Source organism: Procambarus clarkii, chromosome 62, assembly GCF_040958095.1.
Source record: "Procambarus clarkii isolate CNS0578487 chromosome 62, FALCON_Pclarkii_2.0, whole genome shotgun sequence".
Taxonomy (NCBI): domain Eukaryota; kingdom Metazoa; phylum Arthropoda; class Malacostraca; order Decapoda; family Cambaridae; genus Procambarus; species Procambarus clarkii.
The window spans coordinates 19443272-19451801 of NC_091211.1; the positions used below are offsets into that span (position 1 = coordinate 19443272).

At 50.9% G+C, this 8530-nt stretch overlaps 1 long non-coding RNA gene across 1 annotated transcript in view; it reads left to right on the forward strand.

Moving 5' to 3' along the window:
* The first annotated feature begins 7108 nt into the window (after positions 1-7108).
* Positions 7109-8530, forward strand: part of LOC123766481 (uncharacterized) — a 131004-nt gene continuing 129582 nt past the window's right edge. Inside the window, exon 1 of the long non-coding RNA XR_011223524.1 lies at positions 7109-7255. This is a non-coding gene — a long non-coding RNA (uncharacterized lncRNA). The remainder of the gene's footprint in view (positions 7256-8530) is intronic.

Consider the following 8530-nt stretch of genomic DNA (forward strand, 5'->3'; position numbering starts at 1 on the left):
TGCTACTAGACTAGTCCCAAAACTAAGAGGCATGAGTTATGAGGAAAGGCTGCGGGAAATGCACCTCACGACACTGGAAGACAGAAGAGTAAGGGGGGACATGATCACAACCTACAAAATCCTCAGGGGAATCGACCGGGTAAACAAGGATGAACTTTTCAACACTGGTGGGACGCGAACATGGGGACACAGGTGGAAGCTGAGTACCCAAATGAGCCACAGAGACGTTAGAAAGAACTTTTTCAGTGTCAGAGTAGTTAGCAAATGGAATGCATTAGGAAGTGATGTGGTGGAGGCTGACTCCATTCACAGTTTCAAATGTAGATATGATAGAGCCCAATAGGCTCAGGAATCTGTACACCAGTTGATTGACGGTTGAGAGGCGGGACCAAAGAGCCAGAGCTCAACCCCCGCAAGCACAATTAGGTGAGTACAATTAGGTGAGTACACACACACACACACACACACACACACACACACACAGCAGAAAGGGGCCTGGTAGCCTGGTGGATAGCGCGCAGGCCTCGTAATTCTGTGGCGCTGGTTCGATTCCCGCACCAGGCAGAAACAAATGGGCAAAGTTTCTTTCACCCTGAATGCCCCTGTTACCTAGCAGTAAATAGGTACCTGGGAGTTAGTCAGCTGACACGGGGAAATCCAAGAGCCAGGTGCGACACAGTACCAAGACCCATCGTCAGGCTTGTCAACTACTGTGTGGCATGAAGCACTCAAGATACGAGCGATTGAATGATTGATGAAGATTATGCCACCCAAGAGATGACACGGGCCTGAATACCCCGTAAATGATACGAACAAAATAGCACATAATATAAAATTTCCAACTAACATTACAGCATATTTATGATGAGGGGCAGGTAATGATTCTGGTGTGCTGAGAAGACGAGCACTGGGGTAGAGGGGACAGGAGGGGAGAAAATACCTGGAGTGATCATTCTGGCATCACGGATCCCATGTCACCCCCCTACCCCCTTGTAGCCTTCCTGGCATACTGAATAACCTCATAATTACTGGTGCAGCTGTCCCATGAAAGTAATTTCACTATAGTATACGCGCAAAAACCCCGAGAGCAAAATAAGTCGAGTTGAGAAATGAGGTTTAACCATGTTAAGAGAAGTGTTGAGATTCCCAGAAATAAAAATCAACAGATTTCGCGAAATTGCTACGAGAACTGTGTATCACTCGGTGATTGTCGGGGGACAGGTAACTCACACGCACGCTCTCAAGTGCACACACACACACACACCGTAGGGGGGCCGGTGGCTGAGCGGACAGCACGCTGGGCGCGTGATCCTGTGGTCTCGGGTTCGATTCCGGGCCCCGGCGAGAAACAATGGGCAGAGTTTCTTTCACCCTAATGCTCCTGTTACCTAGCTGTAAAATAGGTACCTGGGAGTTAGTCAGCTGTCACGGGCTGCTTCCTGGGATGTGTGTGGGGTGTGGAAAAAAAAGTAGTTAGTAACAGTTGACTGACAGTTGAGAGGCGGGCCGAAAGAGCAGAGCTCAACCCCCGCAAGCACAACTAGGTGAATACACACACACATATATATATATATATATAATAGAGGAAAAATAGATTGGCTAGAAAGGCGGGTTCCAAGAGCTAAAAGCTTGATTCTGCAGACACAAATGGCAAATACAAATAGTAAATACACATATGATGGTATGTGTATTTTGAGCTCAAAATAAGCTTAGATACACCAGTAGAACTTATTGAGCTCAATAAGCTTAGATACACCAGTAGATTGACAGTGGAGAGGCGGGGTCAAAGAGCCAAAGTTTAACCTCCATAAACACAACTAGGTGAGTACATGCTCACGCGCGCGGCCGCTCGAGAGCCGTAGTCCAAAGGGCCCAGGTTCGATTCCCGAACGAGGCATGAACACGATGGGAAGAGTTTCTTTATGTATATATTCAATAACTCTTTATGGAAGAGTTATGTTTCTTTATGATCCTGTATACTTCAATACATATATGTATAGTCTTATGCATACACACATAGATTTATGCATACAAACGTTCTCTAATAAGTACAGACACGTACACTAACACGTGCACACACAAGCTACTAAATTATAGGTTATAAGTGGAGGGTGAGCAGTGGTGTGTGTGTGCTCACCTGTCTCTACCTCCAGTATCGACTACGGGCTCACCATAGCCCGTGCTGCTTGGAACTTATTCTTCCAGGGAGCGAATCTTAAACAACATCCAGTATTACTCTTTGGAACCAGTCTTTCTTGCCGCCGACTGTCTAATGCAATGACTCCCCATCTATTTCACTAATTTTAAAATTGTGGATGGAAACAATTTCTACTAAGTGTTTTTTTTATTATTATTATTATTTTTCTACCACAGACGTGGCCAGACATTTACAATGCTAACCAGCATATATACATTTTCTTCTGTCCTCCATGGACAGGGTTAGAGAAGTGTTAAACATATAGTTCAAGGGTTTATTGAACACTCAACCACAGAAGGTGATTCGGTGCTTTTAAAATGCTAAGCTAACCTACATACGTAAATACATTGATACACACGGGATATTTTAGCTTCTTTCCCCGCTACTCTTACGCTAAATTAAAACTTTCTAGCATATCTATGGCTCATCTCTTTCTCAAGGTTTCATATATGCCCTCTTGTCGTATTGGTATTCATTGTGAACATTTCCGCTTTGACCTCTCTGTCACTCCCTCTAAATGTTTTATGCGTTTGCATCATGTCTTCCTTTTCCCTACTCTTTTCTAGCGATGCCAGGTCTAGATCTTTCAGTCTTTCATCATTCCCAATCCCTCGTAATTCTGGGACGAGTCTTGTTCCAAACTTCTAAACGTGTGTGTGTGTGTGTGTGTGTGTGTGTGTGTGTGTGTGTGTGTGTGTGTGTGTGTGTGTGTGTGTGTTTGTAATCACCTAATTGTGCTTGCGGGGGTTGAGCTTTGGCTCTTTGATCCCGCCTCTCAACCGTCAATCAACTGGTGTACAGGTTCCTGAGCCTACTGGGCTCTATCATATCTACATATGAAGCTGTGTATGGAGTCTACTGTGTACGAATGTGTACGGATGTCTTATGATGCTGTAACGCTCGTCCCTCCTGTTTCTGCTTATAACTAATTCATTTTGTCTTACGGGACAGGCAGACTGTATATATATATATTATTCGTTAGGCTTATATCAAAATCCCCACCCCCCAGGTCGAATTACTGACCCTCCCCAGGATGCAACCAAAAAAAAAAAAACTGAAGTCCGGAGTTACCCTTAATTTTCATCAGATTATACACAATGATACTTGGCAAGGGATGAGTGTGATCATTATACGTCAATTATAATGATCATACTCATTATAATGATGATTAACATCATCGTCCGTGTTATTGTTCAGGTCATCGTACACAGTAGCAGTGACCACACCGCTGACGATGGTACCCAGTGCTCACCAGTGATCACAATGCTAATGGTATCGCTTGAGCGCCAGTGATCATGGTGTTGGCTGATCACCAGAAGTACCATTGATCACACCTGGACAACCACTCATCACCCACTCCACAACCCAGGTAGCTACTGGTCGCCATTACCGCAAGTACCTTGTTGTTATAGATTCAGCTACTCGGAACAAGTTCCAAGTAGCACGGGCTATGGTGAGCCCGTAGTGGACTTACCTGGCATAGGAGCGGTGCCCACCGCAAGTACCGTTGTTGTAGATTCGCTACCTGGAACAAAAAGTTCCAAGCAGCACGGGCTATGGTGATCCCGTTGTACCGCTCCGTACCGCGTTACGAACTGAAGGACTTGCGTGGGTGAAGCGCCTTGTGGTTCCGGCCAACAAGGGCGCTATTCGACACAAATTTCTCTGGCAGAGAGGAGGTTTTTGGACGGTAGAGGTGACAGTATCGAGGCTGGAGACCAATTATGCCTTTTTTGTGTGGTGTATGTGGGAGGGTGTTGACGATTAGGGGAGACTGGCAGCGTAATGATGGCCAACTGGTCGTTACTGGACAGCCATCTGCTGCCACCAGGCCTACAAAAATAATGTTTAACTGCAGTTGGTGATACTAAGACCAGCAAGCGACGCAGCTGCTTGTCTGGGAGCTGTGTGTCGGGGCGCTGCTTGTCTGGGAGCTGTGTGTCGGGGCGCTGCTTGTCTGGGAGCTGTGTGTCGGGGCGCTGCTTGTCTGGGAGCTGTGTGTTGGGGCGCTGCTTGTCTGGGAGCTGTCTGTCGGGGCGCTGCTTGTCTGGGAGCTGTCTGTCGGGGCGCTGCTTGTCTGGGAGCTGTCTGTCGGGGCGCTGATTGTCTGGGAGCTGTGTGTCGGGGCGCTGCTTGTCTGGGAGCTGTGTGTTGGGGCGCTGCTTGTCTGGGAGCTGTCTGTCGGGGCGCTGCTTGTCTGGGAGCTGTCTGTCGGGGCGCTGCTTGTCTGGGAGCTGTGTGTTGGGGCACTGCTTGTCTGGGAGCTGTGTGTCGGGGCGCTGCTTGTCTGGGAGCTGTGTGTCGGGGCGCTGCTTGTCTGGGAGCTGTGTGATGGGGCGCTGCTTGTCTGGGAGCTGTCTGTCGGGGCGCTGCTTGTCTGGGAGCTGTCTGTCGGGGCGCTGCTTGTCTGGGAGCTGTGTGTCGGGGCGCTGCTTGTCTGGGAGCTGTCTGTCGGGGCGCTGCTTGTCTGGGAGCTGTGTGTTGGGGCGCTGCTTGTCTGGGAGCTGTGTGTCGGGGCGCTGCTTGTCTGGGAGCTGTGTGTCGGGGCGCTGCTTGTCTGGGAGCTGTGTGTCGGGGCGCTGCTTGTCTGGGAGCTGTCTGTCGGGGCGCTGATTGTCTGGGAGCTGTGTGTCGGGGCGCTGCTTGTCTGGGAGCTGTGTGTCGGGGCGCTGCTTGTCTGGGAGCTGTCTGTCGGGGCGCTGCTTGTCTGGGAGCTGTGTGTCGGGGCGCTGCTTGTCTGGGAGCTGTCTGTCGGGGCGCTGCTTGTCTGGGAGCTGTGTGTTGGGGCGCTGCTTGTCTGGGAGCTGTGTGTCGGGGCGCTGCTTGCCTGGGAGCTGTCTGTCGGAGCGATGTCTATCAGGAAGCTGTCTGCTATGAAGCTGTCTGCCAGGAAGCTACTTACGGATAGTTGTTTGCAACAGAGCCGTCTGCCTGTCTGCCAGGTGAACAGTAACATGTGTTACTGAAAATATTGTCGTCATGATGTAACTTTTGTCACAGCAGTGCTGCTGACTGTGAGCTGCACATGAACGCTGCACACATATCCTACATGGACGGTACACAAACACGGTACGCAGACACGGTACGCAGACACGGTACGCAGACACGGTACGCAGGCACGGTACGCAGACACGGTACGCAGGCACGGTACGCAGACACGGTACGCAGGCACGGTACACAGACACGGTACGCAGACACGGTACGCAGACACGGTACGCAGGCACGGTACACAGACACGGTACACAGACACGGTACACAGACACGGTACACAGACACGGTACACAGACACGGTACACAGACACGGTACACAGACACGGTACACAGACACGGTACGCAGACACGGTACGCAGGCACGGTACGCAGACACGGTACACAGACACGGTACACAGACACGGTACACAGACACGGTACACAGACACGGTACACAGACACGGTACACAGACACGGTACGCAGGCACGGTACACAGACACGGTACACAGACACGGTACACAGGCACGGTACACAGACACGGTACACAGACACGGTACACAGACACGGTACACAGACACGGTACACAGACACGGTACACAGACACGGTACACAGACACGGTACACAGACACGGTACGCAGGCACGGTACGCAGACACGGTACACAGACACGGTACACAGACACGGTACGCAGGCACGGTACGCAGACACGGTACGCAGACACGGTACACAGACACGGTACACAGACACGGTACACAGACACGGTACACAGACACGGTACGCAGGCACGGTACGCAGACACGGTACACAGACACGGTACACAGACACGGTACACAGACACGGTACGCAGGCACGGTACGCAGGCACGGTACGCAGACACGGTACACAGACACGGTACACAGACACGGTACACAGACACGGTACACAGACACGGTACACAGACACGGTACACAGACACGGTACACAGACACGGTACACAGACACGGTACACAGACACGGTACGCAGGCACGGTACGCAGACACGGTACACAGACACGGTACATAGACACGGTACACAGACACGGTACGCAGGCACGGTACGCAGGCACGGTACGCAGACACGGTACACAGACACGGTACACAGACACGGTACACAGACACGGTACACAGACACGGTACACAGACACGGTACACAGACACGGTACGCAGGCACGGTACACAGACACGGTACACAGACACGGTACACAGACACGGTACGCAGGCACGGTACACAGACACGGTACACAGACACGGTACACAGACACGGTACACAGACACGGTACACAGACACGGTACACAGACACGGTACACAGACACGGTACACAGACACGGTACGCAGGCACGGTACACAGACACGGTACACAGACACGGTACACAGACACGGTACGCAGGCACGGTACACAGACACGGTACACAGACACGGTACACAGACACGGTACACAGACACGGTACACAGACACGGTACACAGACACGGTACACAGACACGGTACACAAATACCTCCGAATAACAAAACAGAACGTACAAAAAATACTTGAATGATCAACTATAAATAAAGATCAAGACAAAGATAAGCTCAGTGTCCAATAGCAGAAAAAAATAGGCCTGTGAGAGCTTTATCTAAGCGTACAGACGAAGCGTTTTCTAAATCGAAGCGTTATCTAAATCGAAGCGTTATCTAAATCGAAGCGTTATCTAAATCTAAGCGTTATCTAAATCGAAGCGTTATCTACAATTTTTGAATCTCAAGAAGCTATTTTGAGTCTCACTTTATTTCCGATTTCGTTTTTGTATCGTCTTCAAATATGTAAATGTTGGTGTTCATTCTTGTGTGTAAATTGTTATATATATTTGTAAACAAAAGCTTTTGGGTACTACATTTACAACGCATTTATAATCTGAATTTTATCTTCATTTACAGTGGCATCCCGGTAATCCGGATTCCGAAATAGCGGATTTCGCCAAAATCCGGACCAAATCTACCCACGGGATTGTTCCTCCGATTTGGATTTTCTGACGAAAAGATAGGATTCTAGACGTGATGAAATCCGGATCGTCGGTTCATCATGGAAGGTAATTTTCATCGAATTAAAATAGTTTCATAGTTTTCATAATCCTCCTTATATATTGAATTGACCAATGTTGTCAATAGGTACAGAGGCCTACACTGAAGCCCGCCCTCTACCACCCTACACTGAAGCCCGCCCTCTCCCACCCTACACTGAAGCCCGCCCTCTCTCACCCTACACTGAAGCCCGCCCTCTCTCACCCTACACTGAAGCCCGCCCTCTCCCACCCTACACTGAAGCCCGCCCTCTCTCACCCTACACTGAAGCCCGCCCTCTCTCACCCTACACTGAAGCCCGCCCTCTCCCACCCCAACACTGAAGCCCGCCCTCTCTCACCCTACACTGAAGCCCGCCCTCTCCCACCCCAACACTGAAGCCCGCCCTCTCCCACCCCAACACTGAAGCCCGCCCTCTCCCACCCCAACACTGAAGCCCGCCCTCTCCCACCCCAACACTGAAGCCCGCCCTCTCCCACCCTCCAGATCAATCCTGCCATCCCGCTTGGTTTTCCTGCCTGCACAATCCCTCCCCCTTCCCCCTGCCCTTGCGACCAATCCCTTGTGCCCGTTATTCAATACCACTCGTCTGCCCACCCGATCCTTTTACAAGTCCAGCATGCCCACCTGCCCAATACCTTCCTGCCCGCCCGATTCCTCTCTCGTTCCCGCCCGATTCTTCCCGCCCGCCCGCCTGCCTGCCTGCCTGCCTGCCTGCCTGCCTGCCTGCCTGCCTGCCTGCCTGCCTGCCTGCCTGCCTGCCTGCCCGCCCGCCTGCCTGCCTGCCTGCCTGCCTGCCCGCCCGCCCGCCCGCCCGCCCGCCTGCCTGCCTGCCTGCCTGCCTGCCTGCCTGCCTGCCTGCCTGCCTGCCTGCCCGCCCGCCTGCCTGCCTGCCTGCCTGCCTGCCTGCCTGCCTGCCTGCCTGCCTGCCTGCCTGCCTGCCTGCCTGCCTGCCTGCCTGCCTGCCTGCCTATAATCCCTCCCTTAATCCCGCCCAAAAGCCCTATCTTAGCACTGAGCTGCACATAATACACATTACTCTAACTATGATCATACCACCGTGTGAACACCAGCCTGTGCGCCAGAAAAGGTTTGTAAACAAAAACTTTTTTGTAGATTTATATATTACAAAAAATGTGTATACTCCACCAAAATATTTGTTTTTTATATTATGTGTGTGTCTGAATATGCTTCAACGTGTATTATATTACTTGATATAGGATTTTTTTTAAGGGAAAATAGGCAATGAAGTTTAAATGTTGGGAAATCCGGATTTCTAGCAA